The sequence below is a fragment of the Delphinapterus leucas genome, chromosome 4, assembly GCF_059928025.1.
Source record: "Delphinapterus leucas isolate spDelLeu-1000000601 "Yukka" chromosome 4, BTC_Dleu_Yukka2, whole genome shotgun sequence".
Classification (NCBI taxonomy): domain Eukaryota; kingdom Metazoa; phylum Chordata; class Mammalia; order Artiodactyla; family Monodontidae; genus Delphinapterus; species Delphinapterus leucas.
Window position 1 is genome coordinate 130,529,646 of NC_143132.1, and position 26,585 is coordinate 130,556,230.

Genomic DNA, 26,585 nt, shown 5'->3' on the forward strand with positions numbered 1-26,585 from the left:
CTCCTGAAAGCGGCTTGCTGGGGATTCCCGATTCCGAGTCCTCCGGGAGCCTCAAGGAGGAGCTGCCGCACAGCAGCGCCGCTGCTGGGCGGACAGCCGGAGAAATCTAGGCGGCGGTTCAGCCTCCCAGCAGGCATCAACCCGAGAGGACTAGGCGGCGGTTCCCCTCCCAGCCGCGACCAACTCTGCCCCGCCCAGCCCGCAGACCTGGTATTGGCCGGAGCGGCTCGCGGGGCGGGGCGAGGGCTGCTGGGAGGCGGGCTCTTGAGGCGGGCGCGCGCGCGCGCGCGCGCGCTCCATCGGCGGCGCGCGCGTGCTCCGTTGGTCGGTGCGGCGGGGCGGCGGCGGCGGCGGCGGAGCTGGCCATGGCCGTGGGCGACGGGCTGGTGTAGCGCCGCGCGGGGCAGGCGGGTGGCGACTGAGAGAGACGGGCATGGGAGCGCCGCAGCTGGACGGTCGCGGTGGCCTGGGCTGCTAACTGCGCACCTGGAGCCGAGAGCCGGCGGCAGGCGGCGGCGGCGGCGGCGGCGGAGCGCCGGGCAGGTGAGTGCAGTGGAGCGGGACCCGGATGCGGCGAGGCTGAGGGGCGGCGCGGTCGCGGCGGGCCTCTGAGGTGCCCCCGCGCGGGCCGGCGGCGCGCTCTTGCCCGCCACAGCCTGCGGCGCCGGCGACTGAGTGGCCGCTCCGCGCTTCCTGCCGACGCGGAGGACGCCGGCCCGCGGGGGTGCCTCGCTAGCCTGCGGCCCTCCCGGGGCTCTCCAAGGTGAGCGGCTCTCCCCGGCCTCCGGGCGGCAGGGACGCGGCCCTTTGGGTTGCGTTCCAGAGGGGCGTCTGGGGAGAGGCGGCGTCCTCGCCCCTTGTGTCAGTGCGGACACCCGCGAGCTCCTGATCCTCAGATGCCTTTTTGCGCAGGGTGTATTTTAGGGGCGGGGATCCTGTTGGGATAGGGTCGTGTTTTCAAATCCCGGCGCCGCCACTGAGCAGCCCTGGGGCCTTGAGCCAGAGTATCCGGATTTGTTAGTGGGAATAATTATACGTACTTCACAGGGTTGTCGTGAAGCTAGGACAGGATGATGTACATAACCGAAAAACGAGTGGTTGGTCAGTGGTAGGCTGTTAAGAGTAACTCTGCTGCAGCATCTTCCCTTGTTAGCTATTGCTGATTCTTGGCTGCGGGTGTACTTTTGGGGGGCATTTATTTCCGAAGCGCTTTGATGTTGCAGTAACCTCCACTGGAGTTGTTTAATACAGGAGCCTGTTATCTTAACAGTGGCCAAAATACAAATCCTATAGCCTCATCCTAGAATGCTGGAGTCTCTTTTTTTTTTTCTAAGGCTGCCTTGGAATACCTGTCTCAGGTACCGAGTGGGAATTGCTGTTTAAATAAAACAGCGAGTTTTAGGATTCGCTTCAGATACAAGGTGGTGGGGACATATCAAACTTGAAGTGCTTTGCTGTTTAAATAATCTTAAGTGACACTTAAACTATCACTTGTTACAGAGTATAAACAGAGAAGAATATGGAAACAGACTCCTTTTTTTGCATTGCTACATACGAAGGGAGTGACAAGTGCTTTTGTAAACATCATCGTGGGCAGTGTTATTTCTGGTGAAGTCATCATAGTTAAATTAGATGAGTACTTATTTTGAAGCACTGAATGGGTGTTTGGAAATATGATTCCTAATAAAATCATCTCCAACGAGTCAGAATTCTCAGCAGTTCATTAATCATTTGGGGATTTTTAGGTTACACTGTAAGATTTTTATGGTAAAAGCAGAACTGCTTAAGTCATGATAAAGTAGCATAGGAAAGGGTGGTCAGGATAAAGATCTTAACCTAGTTCCAGAGGCAAGTGTGGAACAAAGTAAAAATCTTTAGCTTTAAAACTGGGATTGTATTCACTAAAGCAAAAATGACTGAAATCAAAAAACTTTTTTGTACAACCCCTGATTCACATCCTAATGAGGGTTTTCTACCTTCAGAGTGGTTTTTTTTTTTTTTAAATTTAATTTATTTATTTTTGGCTGCGTTGGGTCTTCGTTGCTGTGTGCGGGCTTCTCATTGTGGTGGCTTCTCTTGTTGTGGAGCACAGGCTCTAGGTGCGTGGGCTTCAGCAGTTGTGGCTGATGGGCTCAGTAGTTGTGGCTCTCGGGCTCTGGAGTGCAGGCTCAGTAGTTGTGGCCCACGGGCTTAGTTGCTCCGCAGCATGTGGGATCTTCCCGGACCAGGGCTCGAACCCATGTTGCCTGCATTGGCAGGCGGATTCTTAACCACTGCACCACCGGGGAAGACCCACAGTGTTTTTTAGAAGTGGAGAAAATCGAGTTGGGTTTTGATTTATTGCCTTTTTTCACCTCTTGTTTGTATTTCTTGCTTTTCTTAGAGACTCATCCATAAAGGCTTTTGATCCAACTTGCTTTGTGAATGTAAACAAAATACATAGAAAAAAATTAAAAATTAACCTTGTAATCTAAATTATCTTCTTCCTTGTAGTCTCATTGTGTTCTTCCTAGATTATAACCTTTCCTGTTGTCTCACTGGTGAACCCAACAGTAGAAGCGCTGCTAGCCACTGTGAAAAGGCTAGGGGGTCAGAAGTCACACCTTGGCTCTTAGGCGTGGTCCTGGGTCCCAGGTAGCTGAGACTTTGGGGATGTCACCCAGTCTTTCTGGGCCTCAGTTTTTTTTTTTTTTTTTTTTATAGAATTTGAGAGTGTGTGGCCAGCAGGATGGGAGGGTGGTGGTGGATTAGAGTATCATATTATATAAAGGAATCTTCCAGGATACTCCACTTTTATGGTTTTCCTTCTCTTCACTCTGTTTCTCTATCTCTTTTGTTGACTCTTCCTTCTCTTCTTGAATTCAAAACATCCTAATGCCTCAGGGTGTCCAAGTCCGTCCCTCTACTTTTTTCTACCTGTATTCTCTCTGAGTGATCTCATCAAGTCCTGTGGTTTAAATACTGTCACTGTGCTGTTGACTCTCAGATTTTTATCTCCAGTTCTGAACTTCACATTTCTTCTACCTGCCTACATATCTTCACTTCATTTGTCTATCTTAAACTTGACATGTTCAAAGTGGAGCTCTTGATTTCCATTCTTCAACCTGTTCCTTCCCCAGCAGTCTGCATTTCATAAGAGCACCCCTCTACCCCCCTGTTCCACCTACTTAAGTGAAAAATCTGGTGGTCATCCTTAATTCAACGCTTTGCCTCACTGCTCCCCCACTGCCCCACACAACCAGTCCTTCAGCAAACCCTGTTGATTTTGCCTCCAAAATGTATCCCGAATATATTTACTTCACTTTATTTTTTATTTTTTAAAAATATTTATTTACTTTTTGGCTGTATCGGGTCTTAGTTGTGGCACATGGGCTCAGTAGCTGCAGAGTGTGGGCTTAGCTGCCCCGTGGCATGTGGGATCTTAGTTCCCCTGACCACGGATTGAACCGGCGTCCCCTGCATTGCAAGATGGATTCTTAACCACTGGACCACCAGGGAAGTCCCTACTTCACTTTATTTTTTATTGTCACCACCCCAGTTGTTCCTAGGTAGTAGCTTCCTAACTAGTCTCCTTGCCTCTGGCCTTGCTCTCCTACAGTCCATTTTCAGACAGCAGTCAGAGTGATCTTTACTTACTCTCCTGCTCCAGGGGCTTCTTATTGCACTAAAAAGTAAGTCCAAACTCTACCTGCATTATCAGCTAATTATCTTGCTTATTTTCTTGTTTGTTTATGGTCTTTTCCCTCCAACATATTATAAACTCTCTGATGGAAGGGACTTGGTCTTCCCTGGGGTATTCTCAGTAACCAGAACAGTGTCTGGAAAATTTAACTAATGTTGAATGAATGAATGTGTGAATGAAATACATTATAAAATCTTCCGATTCCAAGTATAACATGTACTGAACACACTTGACCCTTTTTTGGTCCCAGATTTGTGCAAATGAGGAAGTGATCACAGGGCCTAGAGTTATTCTATTAGGTATCCTTACTTTCTCAGTCTTCATTAAGGTACCTCCTGAAAAGGCTAAGCATTTAGACGTCAAGTCGTTAATAACAAAAACAAATGTGGATTTTGTTCATTGTATACTGGAGCATTAGCATTTTTGTGAATAAGAAACCATACAAGTTTTCCAGCCTTGTTTTGTTCTTTAGAAGCGTTGAATTTTGGTCTTGACTGGAGGGGACTGGTTCTATAGAATGTGGTAGTTTAATCCAGTATTGCATACCAAATCCTATAGGGTAGCAGTTGCAATTTTTACAGAGAACAGATGTGTTTATTTATTTCAATTACGCTATTTTTTAAAAATCTGAGCCCCCCCCTTGTGTGCATTTATGTAAATATCCTCAGAACCATTTGATTCAGTTATCATATCTTACCATATCTTGGAGAGATAAGTCCCTATCATTTGGCTTCTGCTAACTGCTCACTTGCAAGCCTTGCCATGTTGTAGAAAGAGGCAAATAATTTAGGATTTTCCCCCTGCCTGAGACTGAAGCCCCAAAGACTATCTAGTAGGTTTGTGAAGAAAGAAGAGTATGGAAAAATCAAGGTGTAGAATTCCATTGTCAGAGTAGATAATAGTAAAAAGATACGTTGGAGAAGGAAATCCTAGACTATAAGAACAATACTGGAAATTTAGTAGAAGAGAAGAAAAAAAGGAAGATAAAGGAGAATATTATAGATTTTCAGGCTTGTGTGGGGCAACTTTGCTTCTCACTCCTTTTACCTTCTCATCTCCCTCTCCAAATTTTGACACTTTTTTTTTCCCTCTGCCTTCTCTCCACTGCCTGATTTGTATGGGCTATTTTTCTAAGGAGTGCCTATGTGCTTTTGGTAGTTTGAGGTCTGCTGGGACACCTTGTGTGAAAGGATACTATCCTTTCTTGAAGAGGCCTTTCTGCTTTCTCATAATCAAAGTCTGACTTCCTGTATTTTCCAGCCACTGGGTCCAGCTTTACCCTTTGGAGTGATTCTAAACTGGTGTACTTCCTTTTTAAGTTGTTCTCTCATATATTCCATGGTAACCTTTATGTTATCATCTCCAGGTTAAATAATCCTGAGTCACAAGCTTACAGTTGAGAGAGGAAAAATGAAAGGTATTAGATGTATGGTTGGGTGTGTATAGTGTCTTACCTACCGGTTGCTCTGATAATGCAGATTGCGTATCTCTAATTTAGACCTTTCTTTTTCTGAGTTGTTAGTTTTTGTTTTTTTTTTAATAAAAAAGACATTTCTAAAAGGAGAGTGACATTGAATTTTAAAATTTTACAAAAACTTTTTCATGTACAGTCCTATGAGTTTTAACACATGCCTAGATTCTTGTAACTATCACCAGCATTAACAATGTACAGAATAATTCCAACACCCCAAAGAATTCCCTCATGTTACCCCTTTGTGGTCAGCCTCCCCTTCATTTTTAACACTTGGAATTATTTTTTTATTTTATTTTTTGGCCACCATGCGGCTTGTAGGGTCTTAGTTCCCTGACCAAGGGTTGAACCCAGGCCCTTGGCAGTGAAAGCGCAGAGTCCTAACCACTGGACCGCCAGCGAATTCCCTGGATTTATTTGTTTTTTTAAAGGGAAAGTCTCTCATGCATAGAATATGTTAGAACTTGGAATAAGTGGATAATTGATCAACCTAATTGTTGGTTTTCTTTTAGAAATATAAATGAAAGAACTCCAGTCTTCAACATAACGGGTTTACATGCAATAAAGTAATAAACTTTGTAGATGGAGGAATGTTTAAAAGGCTTTAAATTAAAAAAAAAATTATTGTATAACTTCAGGAACCTGTCAAGTGAGGCAAATCCCATGATGTCAAGTTACAATAGGGAGCATCTAACAAAGAAATTTGGAGGCTAAGTCTGTGATAAAATCATAAAGGATGGTATAACATATCTTCTCATGTGTCTTTGATAAACCCAGAATCCCATTTACTGCAATCGCAGGGTAAGCTAGGGTAAACTGGAGATTAATTTTGCCAGGGATTATGTTATGAAGTCTCAGCTTTTCTCTGTTCTCTCTCTCTAGCATTGTCACCTCTGCTAGACTATCCATTTTATTCCAGCACTTAGTTGTTTCAGGTATTCACCTCTCCTAGGGTTTGAGGGAAAGATGTGCTATCTTTATAGCTATGGTGTATTGCAAAGGTAGCTTTCCATTATTCATTTAACTTTTTTCCAGCCTAAAGCAGTCAATAATTTAGAAATTCCCTCATTTCCTCAAAAAGTTTACACATCCTTCCCCTGAGTCCTGGCTCCATGATCTGTCTTTCCCCCACTTCTTCACCAAGAATGTATATTTCCTTATTTTCTTGATTATTTAAAGTAGGTCACCTGAGGTTATTATCTGTTGAGCCTTTAATAGGGGGAATTTACCGCCAAAATAAAGAAAGTTAATCTGACAGTCCCCTGTGTTGTGGTGTTGTTAGAGCACAGGTCAGCAGCTCACAATCCCCTACTGCAAACCCTGGAGGGACTGCTGCATCCCTGACCCTGTAGCTTGTCTCCTGCTGCTCTGGCTACTTGGGAGACCACCGGGCAAATGCTCATTTGCCTTCAATGGAAATGCGAACCTGATTATCCATGCCTTCAGGAGGAGGATTATGTGGATTAAAAGAAATCCATGGGTAATCCAGAAGCTTTATTTAAACTGCAGTTTAACCACATTCCTGACCATAGTTTTTCTTTGCATTTCTAATAACTAATTTTATAATATTTACCAATTTCATGTTTACCTCTTTGTACCGTTTAGAAGTAATGGTAGTTATGAAGTAGAGAATATGTGGGAAGGGACAAAGGAGTTAGATAATCTACAGGCATTGCCCCACATAACTTGGTGTTGACTGGATGGTTTAACCAGTAAGGTTTAGTAATGCTTACTAGACCTTGAAGCCCTGAATTCCATGAATTCCTTACCTGCTGAGCCACTGGAAGAAATTTGAGGTGACTGTCAACAAGAGGCCAAACTCCATTTTGAGACATTTGTACTTTACTAGCTTAAATGATTGAGCTTTTGTGATTTAAATGAGTATTGCAGATTGTCAGATTATAAATTTACTGCAATTTGAAGTTCTCTTTAATGTTTATTTAATCACTTAACCTGTTAAACATTTTCATAGGAGTTAAAATGAAGACCTTCTATTTGAAATAGAGGTGCTCATTTCTTGTAGCCAGGCCACTACTTACTACCTCTGACATGTTACTTACATGTAGTTACACAGTAACTAATTTCTATTAAATAGTTGAAATATGGTCATTTAAACTTGCTTATTCTTGAACTACTGATTTAGTGTAGATCTTGTATTTAGATATCATACTATTAAAATCGGTGTTTTCCTCTGACTTTATAAATCATTACAAATTGCTGCCCTTATGTTATCTGAATACAAATTTATTTAAAATTTATTTCTGCAGTTGTATATTTTCAAAAGTTAGGTTCCATGTTTATCAGTTACATGGGCATCATTCCTCCAATGAGATTCATTGTAGTTAATTATTAGAGGCATGTCCTGGGGAAAACCAACTGGAATTCTCTTAACACACTTGTTTTTTGCACTAAGGAAACATCCATAGAAGATGGTTGTTGATTTTGGACAATGTTATGATCAATTATAATTATTTTATTTTTGTTCTTTTGATGGCTGTGGAAATTTCACATTTTCATTGGAAATCATTAGTTCTTAACTCTTGATGTACTTCACTCAACATTCCATTATTAAATTATTAAAATTTTCCCTAACTGAGAGGCTTCTGGGTTTTAGATTCTCATTCTACCTACAAGGAATGTCTACTGTGTGTGTGTGTGTGTGTGTGTGTGTGTGTGTGTGTGTGTGTTATAGAGAACTATATATGCTGTACCAACCAGTAACAATTGTTTTACCTTTAACTTATGAAGAATTTACTATCTTCTCCTTGAGAGCCAGGCAATTATTTTTTAATCAGTGACTTCTTTAATTCTATGTATTCTGTTGTTATCTGCTTCCTTTTATCAATATGTTCTTTTGTCATTTAAAGCTGTGACTGTCAATATAGCCTATTAGAAAAACTCCTCTGTGTGATTTACTATATAGGATTAAACTATAACCAAAGTTAACATTACTGAATGCTCACCTATGTGTCAGGTTATGCTAACTCCTCTTTGTGCATTATTCATTTTATCTTCATAACAAACTTGTAATGAAGGTACTAATGATATCCTCATTTAAGAGATGAGGAGGGCTCCCCTGGTGGCGCAGTGGTTGAGAGTCCGCCTGCCAATCAATGCAGGGGTTCCCGGTTCGAGCCCTGGTCCGGGAAGATCCCTCATGCCACGGAGCAGGTAAGCCCGTGTGCCACAACTACTGAGCTCACGAACCACGGCTGCTGGGCCCACGTGCCACAACTACTGAAGCCTGTGCCTAGAGCCCGTGCTCCACAACAAGAGAGGCCACTGCAATGAGAAGCCCACGCAGTGCAACAAAAAGTAGTTCCCGCTCGCCGCAACTAGAGAAAACCTGCACACAGTAACGAAGACCCAATGCAGCCATAAATAAATAAATTTATTAAAAAAAAAAGAGATGAGTAAACTGAAGCTTTGGGAAGTTAACATGCCAGGTGGCACACAGCTTTTAAGTGGGAGAGTCAGGTTTTGAACTCCGGTCTGTATGACTCTAGAATTTATGCTTTTGCTTATTTATTTATTTTTAAATTTATTTTTTTTGAGGAATAGTTGATTTACAATATTATATAAGTTTCAGGTGTACAACATAGTGATTCACAATTTTTAAAGGTTATACTCCATTTATAGTTATTATAAAATATTCCCTGTCTTGTACAATGTACTCTTGTAGCTTATTTATTTTATACATAGTAGTTTGTACCTCTTAATACCCTACCCCAGGAGTCCCCAACCCCCAGGCCACAGACCGGTAGTGGTCCAAGGCCTGTTAGGAACTGGGTCGCACCGCAGGAGATGAGTGGCAGGTGAGCGAGCAAAGCTTCATCTGCCGCTCCCCATGGCTTGCATTACTGCCTAAAGCATCTTTTGCATTATGACCTGAACCCCCTCCTGCCCTCACCCCCCCGTCCCTGCCCTGGCCGTGGAAAAATTGTCTTCCACGAAACTGGTCCCTGGTGCCAAAAAATTTGGGGACCGCTGCCCTACCCCATCTTGCTCCTCCCCCCTTCCCTCTCCCTACTAGTAACCACTAGTTTGTTCTCTATATCTGTAAGTCTTTTTTCTTATATTCACTAGTTTGTTTTAATTTTTATATTCCACATATAAGTGTTATCATACAGCATGTGTTTCTCTTTCTGACTTATGTCACTTAGCATAATATCCTTCATATCCATCCATGTTGTTACAAATGGCAAAATTTTGTTCTTTTTATTTATAACGGAGTAGTAATCCATTGTGTGTATATATATATATACACCACTCGTCTGTATCCACTCATTTGTTGATGGACACTTAGGTTGCTTCCATATCTTGGCTATTGTAAATAATGTTGCTGTGAACACTGGGGTAGAATTTATGCTTATAGCTGATTGCCTCAATAGTTTTTTTATTTGTTAGGTCCTTCAGAGGAAGGTTGAAAGAGGCTATATATATATATATTTTTTTTTTTTTTTTGAAGAGGGCTCTTTCCTTTCTTATTTTTTTAATTAATTAATTTATTTTTGGCTGTGTTGGGTCTTCGTTGCTGTGCGCGGGCTTTCTCTAGTTGTGGTGAGCAGGGGCTACTTTTCATTGTGGTGCGCGGGCTTCTCATTGTGGTGGCTTCTCTTGTTGCGGAGGATGGGCTCTAGGCGTGTGGGCTTCAGTAGTTGTGGATAGTGGGCTCTAGAGCGCAGGCTCAGTAGTTGTGGCGCATGGGCCTAGTTGCTCCGCGGCATGTGAGATCTTCCCAGGCCAGGGCTCAAACCTGTGTCCCTTGCATTGGCAGGCAGATTCTTAACCACTGTGCCACCAGGGAAGCCCGAGACTATATAAGTTTAAAGTGTTGCTTTTTAGTGTAATAATCACCACCTTCATTTTACAGTACCTGGGTATTTGAAAACAGGAAGCAATTTTCTAATCATTTAACCATTAACTTTCACTCACTACTCTTAAACAAGTTTTTATGTGTATAGTCCTGTTTTATGGATTAGAGTTAAGAGTTAAACAATGAATTAGTTATGTGATATAGTGTACCTTTTTTAAAAAAAAATATTTATTTATTTATTTTGGTTGCACTGGGTCTTAGTTGCAGCATGCGGTATCTTTAGTTGGGGCATGTGGGCTTCTTAGTTGTGTCATGTGAACTCTTAGTTGTGGCAGGCATGCGGGATCTAGTTCCTTGACCAGGGATCAAACCCCGGCCCGCTGCATTGGGATTGCGGAGTCTTACCCACTGGACCACCAGGGAAGTCCCATACCTTTGTTTTGAATGTAAGATGAGCTTTTCCTTTTCCCTTGGCTTTACAATTGGACTGTGGTTTTGTGGTTTGTCATATATGTGTAAGTAACAAAAATACTTAATGTATGACTTTGTATAGTTAGAGGTCCTAGTCCGCTTGTGTAGATCATCTCTACAGATTTTTTTTTTTTTTTTTTTTTTTTTTTGCGGTACACGGGCCTCTCACTGTCGTGGCCTCTCCCGTTGCGGAGCACAGGCTCCGGACGCGAAGGCTCAGCGGCCGTGGCTCACGGGCCCAGCCGCTTCGCGGCATGTGGGATCTTCCCAGACCGGGGCACGAACCCGCGTCCCCTGCATCAGCAGGCAGACTCTCAACCACTGCGCCACCAGGGAAGCCCTACAGAGTTTTAAAATAAGAAAACACAGTTTTTTTTTCCTCTTCTGCTTAGGTAATTTGTTTGGGTGGTATATTAAAACATGTTGCTAAGCTTGATCCTAAATTATTGGGAATAGAGGAAGTTAGACATAAATTTACTTTTTTTTTCCATAAATTTACTTTGAATAAATGAACCAATAGACTACAGTTGTTAATCCCTTAACTTAAAAAAATAGTGAATTGAGAAGCATTAATACTATTTGGCCTTTTTTTTCACATTCACAGGAGAAAGGAATGTGAGCGTTAACATTACATCTACCATTAGTAGTACTCAGACACATAGAAGGAGATGCATAGGACACAATGGAGGTTTTCTTTCTAACTCTGGAGCCCAGTTAACTTGTTTCAGGCAAGTTTCTGGTTGTGATGCCATTATAAGCCATTATGACAGCACATCCAATCTGCAAATGGGGGATTTGTGATTATTTTCTTTACAGCTGAAGAGTTGAGCTCTTACTGAGTATGCCTCTTCCCATAGACAAGCCGTGTGTGGGCTCAAATTGGGGCAGGTGGGTCACTTTTCCCTCTTAGAAGTCTGAACTTTTTTCTGTTGACAGTAATCTCAGTGACTCACAAATGTTATTTTAGTTACCCAGTTCGCCTTTAACATTATTTCCCAAATTGTGTATTATTTTACAAAATAAAATGCAAGCACTTAGAACAGGAAAATCCTATCTTATAAATTCCATAATAATTGTTTTGAGCTAATCACTATTTTAAATTCATTTATAAGCAATGGTGTCTATAGATGAGAACTGTGTAGTTACAAAATTACAGGTATTCTTTCGTCATTCCTGAGTGGGTGTGGAGACCTAAAGCCACCGATGTATTATCCATTTTGAAAATGAACTATTTAATAACTTAAGAGAAGTTTTGGACTGACTACATCTAGTTAGCTGTATGCTAAGGTTGGGATCTGATTTTAGTAAAGGAAAATATTTTTAAGGAATACAATTCTTCTTGAAGTCTTCATATATTATTGACAGTGTCAATAATGTTTGCCTTAACATGTAATCTTAAAAGGTAGCAATTTTTTTTTTTTTTTAGAAAATTGCTAAGGTCATTTTATTTTATTTTTTAAATTAATTAATTTTATTTTTGGCTGCATTGGGTCTTTGTTGCTGCACGCGGGCTTTCTCTAGTTGTGGTGAGCGGACTTTCTCTAGTTGTGGCAAGTAGGGGCTACTCTTTGTTGTGGTGTGCGGGTTTCTCATTGCGGTGGCTTCTCTTGTTGTGGAGCACAGGCTCTAGGCACGTGGGCTTCAGTAGTTGTGGCCCGTGGGCTCAGTAGTTGTGGCCCACGGGCTCTAGAGTGCAGGCTCAGTAGTCGTGGCACATGGGATTAGTTGCTCCGTGACATGTGGGATCTTCCCGGACCAGGGCTTGAACCTGTGTCTCCTGCATTGGCAGGCAGATTCTTAAAACACTGCACCACCAGGGAATCCCTAAAAAATTTTTTTTAAATTTTTGGCCGTGCCACGCAGGTTGTGGGCTCTTAGTTTCAGGACCAGGGATCAAACCTGCGCCCTCGGCAGTGAAAAGCGTAGAGTCCTAACTGGACCGCCAGGGAATTCCCTGCATTATTATTTAAAATGGAAAAATTCTTTATTTTTTAATGTACAAAGTTGTTTATTTTTTTCGGGAATTTAAAAATACATACCAATTTAAACTGAATACACGTTAAGTTAGTGTTTTATTTCCCAACTATGCAGTTGATATTATAAGGAACTGCTCCATTCAGTTAAAACCTAATGAATAACATCAACTTTTTCTGGCTTACTTTTCTGAAGATAATTGGTACATAAACATATAATTTAATCCTTTTTATTATTTATTTATTTTTATTTTGGCCATGCCGTGTGGCTTGCAGGATCTCGGTTCCCCAACCAGGGGTTGAACCCAGGCCACGGTAGTGAAAGCCCATAATCCTAACTAATAAGCCACAAGGGAACTCCCTAGATGCAGGCTTTCTGAAAGGATACCCAAAAACTGCTATACGTTGTTTGCCTCTGGGGAGTGTAACCTCGGATGCTGAGAGACATTTGTGGTAGGGAGACTTTATTGTATATCCGTTTGTGCTTTTGAATTATGTGCCTTTGAATTTCCTTTTGTGATTTTGAATTTATGTAATCAATGCATGTACCTACAAAGTAAAGAAATTCAGCTATTTTGATGATTAAAAAGGTAATTTTGTAAGGTATTACAAAATTAAACACAGTGGACACTATAATGTTTAGTTTAAGTATCATTAAAGCTTAAGAAAATTGTATTTATTCTGTCTTCTACATTGACTTGTATTATACCTGTACAATTAATGCATAGGTGGGTAAGATGGAGGTCTAACCCTGTGTTAGGCATATTAATAATGATAGCCAAGGTTTATGGAATGCTTACAATATAGCAGGCACTATGCTAAATCCTTTATGGTGGCATTGCTTGTTTGCTGCTTTCCCTCTGAGGGAAGGGCTACTATCAAGAATATTAATTTTGGGGGCTTCCCTGGTGGCGCAGTGGTTGAGAGTCCGCTTGCCGCTGCAGGGGATACGGGTTTGTGCCCCGGTCCTGGAAGATCCCACATGCCGCCGAGCGGCTGGGCCTGTGAGCCATGGCTGCTGAGCCTGCGCGTCCGGAGCCTGTGCTTCGCAACGGGAGAGGCCACAACAGTGAGAGGCCTGCGTACCGCAAAAAAAAAAAAAAAAGAAAAAAAAGAAATATTAAGTTTTCATTTCAGTTGTTACCTCTTTCCTGTATTGAGTTGTCAAAAGCAATTTTAGGGCTTCCCTGGTGGGGCAGTGGTTAAGAATCTGCCTGCCAGTGCAGGGGACACGGGTTTGAGCCTTCTGGGAAGACCCCACATGCCGTGGAGCAATTAAGCCCGTGTGCCACACTTCTGAGCCTGCACTCGAGAGCCTGTGAGCCACAGCTGCTGAGCCCACGTCCCACAACTACTGAAGCCCACGCGCCTAGAGCCTGTGCTCCGCACCGAGAAGCTACCACAGTGAGAAGCCTGCACACCGCATTGAAGAGTAGCCCCCGCTCGCCACAACTAGAGAAAGCCCGCATGCAGCAACGAAGACCCAATGCAGCCATAAATAATTAATTTAAAAGAAAAGTAATTTTAATATCAAATCCTCACTGGTGGCAGTTCTCAGATGTATTCACATTTTGCTACACACCAGGATCCAAAGCTATTACTGTCTCTTTGAAGGAGATATCAAACCGATCCAGAATGAGCAGGATAATTATTTTAGTCAATAGTTTCTACTCCATACGCTTCAATCTTTTTATCGGACTGCTTTAGCAGCTATTAAAATTTGTCTGAAATTTAAAAAATAGATTAATTTGGTTGCCTCTAATCATCAGATTATTTGGAGAATTGCTCAACTGTCCCTTGATTGCATTTGTACAAGTAGCCCAAGATCCTTGGAGTAGAATTATAAAATATACTTCTGTGATCTGAGGGCAGACTTGGAAGGATTCCCTTCAAAGGTAGGGAGACAGGGAGGGGAAGTATTAAAATATATGCAGTCCAGAAGAGCAGTGAGGGATGCTTAACTATGACAGTGGCTTTGAGAAGGGGAAATTTGCATTAGAGAGATATTGAACATTTTTTTTAAAAGATTTATTTATTATATATTTATTTAATGTATTTTTGGCTGCATCGGGTCTTAGCCGCAGCATGAGGGATCTTCGTTGTGTTGCGTGGGATTCTCTTTAGTTGTGGCATGCAGGTTTTTGCTTCTCTAGTTGTGGCGCACAGGCTCCAGGGCGCAGGCTCTGTAGTTGTGATGCGTGGGTTCCAGAGCACGTGGGCTCTGTAGTTTGCAGCACGTGGGCTCTAGTTGAGGGGCGTGAGCTCAGTACTTGTGGCATGTGGGATTAGTTGCTTGGCGGCATGTGGGATCTTAGTTCACTGACTAGGGATTGACCCCGCGTGCTCTGCATTCATTGTAAGGCAGATTCTCCACCACTGGACCACAGGGAAGTCCCGATATTGAACACTTTGCAAGTTACTGGGTTTCTAGAAGGAATAGAAACATCAGGAGGAAAAGGAAAGTTTCTTTAATTTTGTTTAACAGGACTGTGTTTAGGTACATATATGTGTGTGTGGTGTGTAAGAGATTCACATTTTGGGTAATTTCTTCTGTTAGGAAAAGTAATGCTTTTAGAAAAAGATAACACTCCTGCTACTTTCAGGTTTTATTAAAAAAATAAAGTTAATGGGAATTAGCTTTTAGGTACATTTCACCTTTCCTGAAATGTCCCTAGTTATTCAGTAACCATATGCTAGTTGTAAAAAATTCAAATAAAGAAGGAAAATACAAGAGAAAGTGAAAGTCCCCTTTCAGACCTTTCTACTCCAACCTCCTCTGTTCTCCGCATTCCCATTGCCCTCCTCAGAGATAATTATTATTATATTTTTTTAACATCTTTATTGGAGTATAATTGCTTTACAATGGTGTGTTACTTTCTGCTTTATAACAAAGTGAATCAGTTATACATATGTCCCCATATCTCTTCCCTCTTGCGTCTCCCTCCCTCCCACCCTCCCTATCCCACCCCTCTAGGTGGTCACAAAGCACGGAGCTGATCTCCCTGTGCTGTGCGGCTGCTTCCCACTACTAGCTATTTTACGTTTGGTAGTGTATATATGTCCATGCCACTCTTTCACTTTGTCCCAGCTTACCCTCCCCCACCCCATATCCTCAAGTCCATTCTCTAGTAGGTCTGCATCTTTATTCCCGTCTTGCCCCTTGGTTCTTCTGACCATTTTTTTTCTTTTTCCCTTTTTTTTTTTTTTAGATTCCATATATATATGTGTTAGCATACGGTATTTTTCTCTTTCTGACTTACTTCACTCTGTATGACAGTCTCTAGGTCCATCCACCTCACTGCAAATAACTCAGTTTCGTTTCTTTTTATGGCTGAGTAATATTCCATTGTATACATGTGCCACATCTTCTTTACCCATTCATCTGTCAATGGACACTTAGGTTGCTTCCATGTCCTGGGTATTGTAAATAGAGTTGCAATGAGCATTTTGGTACATGACTCTTTTTGAATTATGGTTTTCTGAGGGTATATGCCCAGTAGTGGGATTGCTGGGTCGTATGGTAGTTCTATTTTTTAGTTTTTTAAGGAACCTCCATACTGTTCTTCATAGTGGCTGTATCAATTTACATTCCTACCAGCAGTGCAAGAGGGTTCCCTTTTCTCCACACCCTCTCCAGCATTTATTGTTTGTAGATTTTTTGATGATGGCCATTCTGACTGGTGTGAGATGATAAGAGATAATTATTGTTATACTCAGGCATATAGCCTGCATTCCTTTCTCTGTACATTTTCATATCTATCTATGTATCTATCTATCTGTTTTCCTGGGTTATCTTTATTTCTTTGGCAGAAAGTAGTAGGTACATGTATATTTTCTTAATTCCTCTTTACAAAGAGTAACATATTACAGATATATAATTTATTTTAAATAGGATCATTTTACATTTTCTATAAGTATCTCTTTTATATTTGATTAAAGTTTACCAAGACAGTTATCATTTTTGACTTTAACACGTATTTTTCCAGTTTATTATTATTATTATTTTTTTTTTGCGGTACGCGGGCCTCTCACTGTTGTGGCCTCTCCCGTTGCGGAGCACAGGCTCCGGACGCGCAGGCTCAGCGGCCATGGCTCACGGGCCCAGCTGCTCCGCGGCATGTGGGATCTTCCCGGACCGGGGCACAAACCCGTATCCCCTGCAGCGGCAAGCGGACTCTCAACCACTGTGCCACCAGGGAAGCCTCCAGTTTATTATTTTTTAAAATTATTTTTTTGGCTGCGTTGGGTCTTCTTTGCTGCACGCAGGCTTTCTCTAGTTGTGGCGAGAGGGGCCTACTCTTCGTTGTGGTGTGTGGGCTTCTCATTGCGGTGGCTTCTCTTGTTGCAGAGCATGGGCTCTAGGCACGCGGGCTTCAGTAGTTGTGACTCATGGGCTCAGTAGTTGTGGTTTGTGGGCACTAGAGTGCAGGCTCAGTAGTCGTGGCAAATGGGCTTAGTTGCTCCGCAGCATGTGGGATCTTCCCGGACCAGAGATTGAACCTGTGTCCCCCTGCATTGGCAGGTGGATCCTTAACCACTGTGCCACCAGGGAAGTCCCCACATATTTTTCTAACACCTATTTATGTTTTCAGATTTGTGCTACACAGACTTTTTCCTTAAAGAGATTCTTTGAAATCTGTTCAAGTTGGGGAGGGGATATGTGAACAGGGGAAACCTAGAGACACAGATGTGGTTGGCTCTTGGATTGGAAGAATCAACATTGTGAAATGACTATACTATCCAAAGCACTCTGCAGATTCAGTGCAATCCCTATCAAACTACCAATGGCATTTTACACAGAACTAGAACAAAAAATGTTACAATTTGTACAGAAACATAAAAGACCCCGAATAGCCAAAGCAATCTTGAGAAAGAAAAACAGAGCTGGAGGAATCAGGCTCCCTGACTTCAGACTATACTACAAATCTACAATAATCAAGACAGTATGGTACTGGCACAAAAACAGAAATATAGATCAAAGGAACAGGATAGAAAGCCCAGAGATAAACCCACGCACATATGGTCACCTTATCTTTGATAAAGGAGGCAAGAATATACTGTGGAGAAAAGACAGCCTCTTCAGTAAGTGGTGCTGGGAAAACTGGACAGGTACGTGTAAAAGAATGAAATTAGAACACTGCTTCACACCATACACAAATGTGGTTGGCGAAATATCATTTAATCTCATAGGTTCTCAGAATTTAAGAGAAGACTTAGGGATCACTTAGTTGCTAGACTAGGAAACTGGGTCTCTTGTGTTTACTGTTCAGGAGGAATATCTCCAGTGTTCTATGTTTCCACTTACATAGAGTTTCATTCTCTGGAACTCTGGTGAGAAGATGGAGATTAAAAAAAAAAAAAAAAAAAGAAGATGGAGATAGAAGAATGGATGATATAGTACCATTGCATGGCTTTAGGCATGTTTTTTTAACCAAGCAGCTATAGAGTAGTTGCTTAATGGATCTGTGTCAAGCTGGAGGGCTTTCAGACTCACTGAAAGATATTTTTTATTCAAATTCTTAACTTTTTTGGTTACATGATAGATACTACTTTCAAAATTTGAAAGTACCAGAAACACCCTTCCTCTCTTCTGGACAGGCAACCAAAGCCGTAAGTTTCTCATATGCCCTTCAGCGAGATTTTGCTTTTTCCAGTATATACATGTGTATGTATTCTACTCTTCCACACACTGTTTATGTAAATATCATATTCCCTTCTTTTAAATTACATAAATAATTAGTAGAGGTTGGAATTATGGACAGAAAGGGAAACTGATGTATATTGTACCATGAATGATAGCTAGCCTTGACCTACAGAAATAATATGCATAGCTCTTTAGTTGATCTGTATAAAGTATTCTAAGACCAGTTATTACTTCCTTCATCCATTTCTGTACTCAGTAGACTTGATTCAGTTTTGCTTCTGCATTTCTGTCACTAGGTATATGTGAAAGAATTCTGTACTTCTTTCTTTTTTCTATATAAGCACTTAATCCTTTCACTTCATTTTTTAAAAATTTTTATTTTACTTTTTGGCTGCACCATGCAGCATGCGGGATCTTAGTTCCCTGACCAGGATGGAACCTGTGCCCCCTGCAGTGGAATCTCGAGTCTATTAAGTGCTGGACTGCCAGGGAAATCCCCTCACTTCATTTCTTTATTTTTTTAATTTATTTTATTTTTCAATTTGAGAGCAGTCACTGTTTATTAACTGACCAGATTACAAAAATAATCATGGTAGATACTTTAGTTCATCCTTCTTATAAGTCTGTTGATCTGGTCTTCCCTGTTGCCAGCATCTCCACCTTCTACAAAATGGGTAGTCTTTTTCTTCATTCCACCTCGTGGAGAAGACAATTTGAAGGGCCACAGGAAGTTGTTTTCTTCTTTGAAACGTTTTCCAACAGTATAGATCTCATGAATCAGATCCTCCATGCAGATAATACCGTATTTGCCAAGAGATCCAGCAATCAACACGTTATCCGTCAGGGCAGTTCGCTTCTTGTTGATTTTGCCATAACCACGCTTGTAGATCAATTCATTTACTGACTTCAGGTTTGGGTACCTCCATGCAATGTATGGTTCCACAATTCTCAGCATGTTAATTGAAGCCTCGTTGAGCTTCACAAAGGTGCCATTGAAAATCTGACGGAGGCGAAGAAGCTGCAACACCTTTCGAACCTTTGGGCTCATACCATTGATACCTCTGATCCTGATGACAAATGCCAATTTGGGTTCCGTGGGTACGTAGAAGTTGCCAGCTTTTCTTGCCATCCTAGCCATTCGAATTTCAGTTCTGTACATCTGCCAGTATTCCTTGTGATAGCGCTTAGCTTTTTCATAGATAAGCGTCTCCTTGCCTTTCGAAGCATCTTCTGGGCAAATTTCTTTCTCAGGCGCTTGATCTTAAGCTCTGCAAAATTCTTTCGCTTTTTCTTAAGGGTTTCTGGCAGAGCAGGAACCTTCTTTTTCTTCTCCTCAGCACCTTCCATGGTTCCAGCCGGGAAAGAGCCATTTCTTTATTTTTTGTTATATATTTAGTAAGCAGTTACTGTCTACTATCTGTGGAGCCTGATGCTGTTTCTCCCCCCCCCCATTTTTTTTGGCAGCAGCTTTATTGATATATAATTTGCGTATAATGCAGTTCATCCATTTCAATTGTACATTTCAATTTTTTTTGTATATTCAGAGTTGTGCAAACCTACCAAAATCAATTTTAGAAAAATGTTATCACCTCAAAAAGGAACCTTTGAGCTGTCATTTTCAATCCCATCCTTGCTCCCAGCTCTATGCAATGAATAATTTATGTCTGTATAGATTTGCCTCTTCTGGGTATGTCATATAAATGGAATCATAATATGAGGTCATTGTGAATGGCTTCTTTATCATGTTTTCAAGGTTCATCCATACTGTGGTATCAGTACTTCCTTTTAATTGCTGAATAATTCTGTTTCCTCTTTCAATTTCACTAATAAATGTGTTCTGCTACGTATTAGGGCTGTTAATCAGGAGTATCCATGCCCTAGGTTTTCCTTCTGTGTATCACCTAGTTGTTAACATTTTGCTGTGTATTGATAAGTCTCTAATAGTGTTGGCAAAGAGAGGGAAAAGAGTGAGCTGTTTGTTAATATCATTGGCAAGCATTTTATTTTAAAAGGAGTGTGAAACTTGGGAATTACTCTTGGATTTACTTTTTCATGTTTTTTCCCACAACCCCTAGTATTTGTTTATTTTTCTCGGGAGAAGGATTTATTACTTGCACAAGTAAGGAGAACACTGGGGGTCTTTTCCAAAGCAGTGTCTCTTCTATTATTTATTATTTAATAAATTTATTATTTATTTGAGCTAATAAATACTGTCTATAATATCTCCACTTGAACTTAAATTAAGGTGGAAGATAGTCAGATGTAGAATTATAGTGTTGGAAAAGAGACAGTTTCATATCTGGAGCACTCTTACTGTGAAACCCAGTACAGACTAGTCTCCTGTAAAGAGTTTCACAGAACACCTTGAGTTGCCTTAATTTAATCTCAGGTATTTTGTTGTGTCGTCCCGTCCGTCCCCCACCCCCGGCATGGCTTGTGGGATCTTAGTTTCCCGTCCAGGGATTAAACCTGCGCCCTCAGCAGTGAAAGCTGGAAGTCCTAACCATTGGGCCTCCAGGGAATTCCCAGTATTTTAAATAGTGATTTCTGAGTTAATCTATCAGGCATCAAAGAACATTTAACATATGTTGTTTTTTATAAAGAGATTGGTTCCTGAAGTGTTTTGTTTTTGTTTTTTTGGCTCTGATGGGCTTTTTCATGAATAGACAGGAGGTTTTTTTCCCCCCACATAAGTATTTTAAGATCTTTTTCAAGAACATGAGAAGTATCTCTTTAACCAGATGATGTCTCTGTTGAATTTTCAGGAGATGGAACTGGTGTGGTAAGAACTCATGAGTAGGCTTAGTTGTGTTGATGCATCACTGCTCAAAAGTGTGATCCCAGTGCCCATTGCCATGCCCACTGTTATAGCCTTCAGAAATCAAAAGTTAATAATAAGAAAATATGGGTTTGTATTTTGTCTTCATTTTTCTATTAGTTCTTTTTATTGTATTTTAGGAAAGTACTGGATTGCTTCAATTGTGGGGGAACCCCACTAGTTCATTACTACTGAGTTTGAAAAGCACAAGGAACTGTCAAATGTCTAGGCTCCAGCTTTCAGGGAGCCTCTGGTTACGTGGATTTAGGTTTTCAGGATTTTATTTTTTTATTTTTTTTATTTTTTTTATTTTAATTTTTTTCAGGATTTTATTTTATTTTATTTTATTTTTTGCGGTACGCAGGCCTCTCACTGTTGTGGCCTCTCCCGTTGCGGAGCACAGGCTGTGGACGCGCAGGCTCAGCGGTCATGGCTCACGGGCCATGTGGCATGTGGGATCTTCCCAGACCGGGGCACGAACCCGTGTCCCCTGCATTGGCAGGCGGACTCTCAACCACTGCACCACCAGGGAAGCCCAGGATTTTATTTTTAATTGAAATTTTAATTGAGATAATTGTAGATTCATATGCAGTTGTAAGAAGTAATAGAGGTCTTTGTATACTTGACCAGGTTTCTCCCAGTGGTGACATTTGTAGAACTATAGTATAGTATCATAACCAGAATACTGACATTTATACAATCTACTGACATTATTCAGATTTCTCCAGTTTTACTCGTACGTGTGTGTAATAAGTTCTACACAATTTTATCACCTGTGTAGGTTTTTATGTGCACCGCCACAGTCAAGGAACCTAACAGTTCCAACGCCGTAAGGATCCCTTGTGTTGCATGTCTATAACCACATCTACCTCTAGCACCCACCCTGCCCACCTCCATTCCCCACTGTGGTTCTTTATGTAAATGAAATCATTCAGTATGTAACCTTTTGAGATTGGCTTTTTTCACCTGGCATAATTCCCTAAAGATTCATCCAAATGTTGCATGTATTAGTAGTTTGTTCCTTTTTATTGCTGAGTAGAAGTCCATGATATGGATGAACCACAGTTTGTTTAACCATTCACCTGTTGAAAGATTTGGATTGTTTCCAGTTTTTGGCTGTTAAAAATAAAGCGAGTATGAACATTTGTTTTTTGTGCGAACATAAGTTTTCATTTCTTTGGGATAAACGCCCAAGAGTGCAGTTGCTGAATTGTATCGTAAATGCATGTTTAGCTTTTTATAAGAAACCGCCACAGTCCGTTTTATCATACAAGAACTAACTGAGAAGCCTTCTCTAAACAGATGCTAGCTGCAATATATAAACAAATCCTAGCTGAGCTGCTGTTCTGGTTGAAGTAAACTTAGAGTTCCACCTGCTTGATCACCACCCAGGGACTGTGCCAGCCTTGTCTGCTCTCTTCACCCAGGCTGGAACGCAGAGCTGGACAGGTGAAGTCACTTTAAAGAATTAAAAAAAAAAAATCAGAAGTGATTTTAGGCTTGTTACTGGCAAAACTGGTATTGGAACTCAGGTTTCTTTCTTTTTTTTTTTAAAGTTTTATTTTTATTATTTTTAAAATACGTATTTATTTATTTTGGCTGCACCGCGTCTTAGTTGCCACATGCGGTATCTTTAGTTGCAGCATGCGTGTGGGATTTAGTTTCCTGATGAGGGATTGAACTCGGGCCCCCTGCATTGGGAGAGTGGAGTCTTACCTACTAGGCCCCAGGGAAGTCCCTGGAACTCAGGATTCTTGATACCTAGTTTTTGTTGTCTTTATAAATCAGTTATACTTTCATATGTATGGTTTGAAGGATCAAATAGTCCTCCAAGGTTTGTTATCAAAAACAATAGCATTGGGCGTCCCTGGTGGTGCAGTGGTTGAGAATCTGCCTGCTAATGCAGGGGACACGGGTTCGAGCCCTGGTCTGGGAAGATGCCACATGCCGCGGAGCAACTAGGCCTGTGAGCTACAACTACTGAGCCTGTGCGTCTGGAGCCTGTGCTCTGCAACAAGAGAGGCCACGATAGTGAGAGGCCCGCGCACCGCGATGAAGAGTGGCCCCCGCTTGCCACAGCTAGAGAAAGCCCTCGCACAGAAACAAAGACCCAACACAGCCAAAAATAAATAAACTAAATAAACAAACAAAAAAAAACCAATAGCATTTTTTGAGGGTCTATATAGTATCCAAACAGTGTTTGAAAGTAATGACACAGTCCTGTCCAGTTGGTTTAAAACTTGTGTCTAGGGCTTCCCTGGTGGCACAGTGGTTGAGAATCTGCCTGCTAATGCAGGGGACACGGGTTCGAGCCCTGGTCTGGGAGGATCCCACATGCCACGGAGCAACTAGGCCCGTGAGCCACAACTGCTGAGCCTGCGCGTCTGGAGCCTGTTCTCCGCAACAAGAGAGGCCGCGATAGTGAGAGGCCCGCGCACCGCGATGAAGAGTGGCCCCCGCTTGCCGCAACTAGAGAAAGCCCTCGCACAGAAACGAAGACCAAACACAACCATAAACAAATAAATAAGTAAATATAAAAAGAGTAACAACCCAAGCCAAGCTGTAGGATTTATTTTAAAACAAACAAAAAAAACCTTGTGTCTAAATTGTCATCAATGGCACATTGCAAGCAACAACATTAATAAAAGTATAACTTCACAAAAGACAAACAAAAACAAACAAAAAATAGCATTCTGCTGCTCCACTCCCATCTAAAGTAATTGTACCAGAGCATTTACCATTAACATATATATATTATTTGGTACTGAATTATGTTCCTTTTATTTCTACTTTATAATACTTAGGACTGTTCCTAACCTATACATATTTAAAATTATGTTTAATTTGCATTATTTGTAAATTATGTTTCAGAATGTTAAAGGGATATTATGAAATAATTGTTATTTTAAAAAAAGGGAGCACTGGGTCTGACGTGACTGCGAACCCGAGGGTAGGTGGGATGTGGTGGTGTGCAGCACAGGGGAAAACTTTGGTGACAGGGAGCCTGGCATCTTAGAGAAACGAAAAAGGAGGCCATATATAGCTTGAGAGGAGAGGGAAAGGGAGAGATGTGTAGAATAAGGGATATATAGGATGAGTTCAAGAGGGAGGTAGAGTCTGTGTTGGACCTTGGAGGAAGAAGCTTGGAGATTTGTTTGACTAGAACAAAAGCTGGGGTGTTGTGAGGTATGGAGTTGTTTGACCAAGCGAAATTATATCTGAAATGGACTTTAAAGATCATGTAATTTAACCATCCCATTTTACAAATAAGAAAATGAAAGTTAAGGGAACCTTCCCAAGGTAAAACAATTAACAGATGAGCGGGAGCTTGAACTTGATGGTGTTAGTTCATTAGTTTGGGAGCATTTCAGGTTTTGAGCAAGAGAATTCCAAGATGGAGGAGATGGCTGGATGGCTGTGTGCAGGCTGGAGGTAGTGGGGAATGGTCATCTGCAAAGTCAGGCCCGTGATTTTATCCTTTGGTTAAACAGAATCACTAAGTACGAGTTCGTTCTTGACTTATGCTCAGTTTTTTAATAGTTTTGTATGTTAGTGTGCTTGTCTCCCCTTCTAGATAGTATGCCCTCTACTTTTACTTCCCATACATGCTGGCTCAATAATTTATTTTTAAGTAATGAGTTTTACACGTATGTTCCCCCAGCATCAGGATATAAATTGGGCCACCAGCTTACTAGAATCTTCATTTCTTCTTTCTGCATTGACTTTTTACCTAGTTATATATTTTAGTTCAATAGAATAAATGGTTACCTGCAAAGATTAGTTCATGTTCTCTATAGCAAAGCTCTTCTCTAGCAACCGTACTTTAAAATAATACTGAAAATCAGGAAATAGGAACTCTGGTTGAGATCTTGTTCAGAAGATTTTTTTTTTTTCGTTACGCAGGCCTCTCACTGTTGTGGCCTCTCCTGTTGCAGAGCACAGGCTCAGCGGCCATGGCTCACGAGCCCAGCCACTCCGCGGCATGTAGGATCTTCCCGGACCGGGGCACGATCCCGTGTCCCCTGCATCGGCAGGCGGACTCCCAACCACTGCACCACCAGGGAAGCCCCAGAAGATTATTTTTATAAATTTATTTATTTGGCTGCACCGCATGGCTTGTGGGATCATAGTTCCCCGACCAGGGATTGAACCCGGGCCGTTGGCAGTGAAAGCTTGGAGTCCTGACCCCTGGACCGCCAGGGAATTCCCCAGAAGATTATTTTTAAAAAAGAGTTTAGGGTTTCCCTTGTTCGAGCCCTGGTCTGGGAGGATCCCACATGCCACGGAGCAACTAGGCCCGTGAGCCACAACTGCTGAGCCTGCGCGTCTGGAGCCTGTGCTCAGCAATAAGAGAGGCCGCAACAGTGAGAGGCCCGCGCACCACGATGAAGAGTGGCCCCTGCTTGCCACAACTAGAGAAAGCTCTTGCACAGAAACGAAGACCCAACACAGCCAAAAAATAAATAAATAAAAGAAAAATAAAAGATTACTATTAAAAAAAAAAGAGTTTATGTGTACTTAATTCTCTGTATTATTAGCCATGTTTTTGTCCTACACTGGTGGCATTATGTGCTCACCCAGGTTAGGTGAATAGGCTCTCAAGAATCCCTGGTACTATTTCGTGACTCAGAGTGAATGCAGGCCCATTGTTACTAAGCAAGTAAGTAATAGTCTCCAAGGAGACAACCACCTTCCGGCCTTTAACTTTTATTTATTTTTTAATTAAAATTTTATCTATTTTTTATTTTCATCTGCGTTGGGTCTTTGTTGCTGTGCGTGGACTTTCTCTAGTTGTGGTGAGCAGGGGCTACTCTTCGTTGCAGTGTGTGGGCTTGTCATTGTGGTGGCTTCTCTTGTTGCAGAGCATGGGTTCTAGGTACGCAGCCTTCAGTAATTGTGGCAGGCGGGCTCAGTAGTTGTGGCTTGCAGGCTCTAGAGTGCAGGCTCTCTAGTTGTGGCGCACGGGCTTAGTTGCCCCGTGGCACATGGGATCTTCCCGGATCAGGGATCGAACCCATGTCCCCTGCATTGGCAGGCCGATTCTTGATCACTGTGCCACCAGGGAAGTCCCTATTTTTTTTTTTTTTTTTTTTTTCGGTACGCGGGCCTCTCACTGCTGTGGCCTCTCCCGTTGCGGAGCACAGTCTCCGGACGCGCAGGCCCAGCGGCCATGGCTCACGGGCCCAGCCGCTCCGCGGCATGTGGGATCCTCCCGGACCGGGGCATGAACTCGCGTCCCCTGCATCGGCAGGCGGGCTCCCAACCACTGCGCCACCAGGGAAGCCCCCTATTTTTTTTAATTTTTAAAAAAATTAAAAAAAATTTTTGAAGTATAGTCAGTACACAATATTATATGTTATAGGTGTACAATATAGTGATTCATAATTTTTAAAGATTATATTCCATTTATAGTTATTATAAAATATTGGCCATATTCCCTTGTTGTACAATGTATCCTTGTAGCTTATTTTATACATGGTAGTTTGTACCTTTTAATCCCCTACCCCTATCTTGCCCCTCCCTACTTCCATCTCCCCACTAGTTTGTTCTGTATATGAGTCTGTTTCTTTTTCATTACATTCATTAGTTTGTTGTATTTTTCAGATTCCACCTATAGGTGATGTCATACAATATTTGTCTTTCTCTGTCTGACTTATTTCACTTAACATAATGCCCTCCAAGTCCACCCATGTTGTTGCAAATATCAAGA

General features: G+C 41.7%; 1 protein-coding gene and 1 pseudogene across 6 annotated transcripts in view; one reads left to right on the forward strand and one right to left on the reverse strand.

The window, feature by feature from the left end:
• The first annotated feature begins 342 nt into the window (after positions 1-342).
• PIK3CB (phosphatidylinositol-4,5-bisphosphate 3-kinase catalytic subunit beta) overlaps positions 343-26,585 on the forward strand; it is a 190,979-nt gene continuing 164,736 nt past the window's right edge. For 3 of the 6 annotated variants that reach the window (XM_030761527.2, XM_089911087.1, XM_089911083.1), the window contains exon 1: positions 343-543. The gene's annotated coding sequence lies outside the window, so the exon portion shown is untranslated. Of the gene's footprint in view, positions 544-579; positions 764-26,585 lie in introns of those variants that run through there. The other 3 variants (XM_022582608.3, XM_089911088.1, XM_089911081.1) reach the window with 2 other exon arrangements.
• Positions 18,372-19,417, reverse strand: LOC111179236 (large ribosomal subunit protein uL30 pseudogene; annotated as a pseudogene).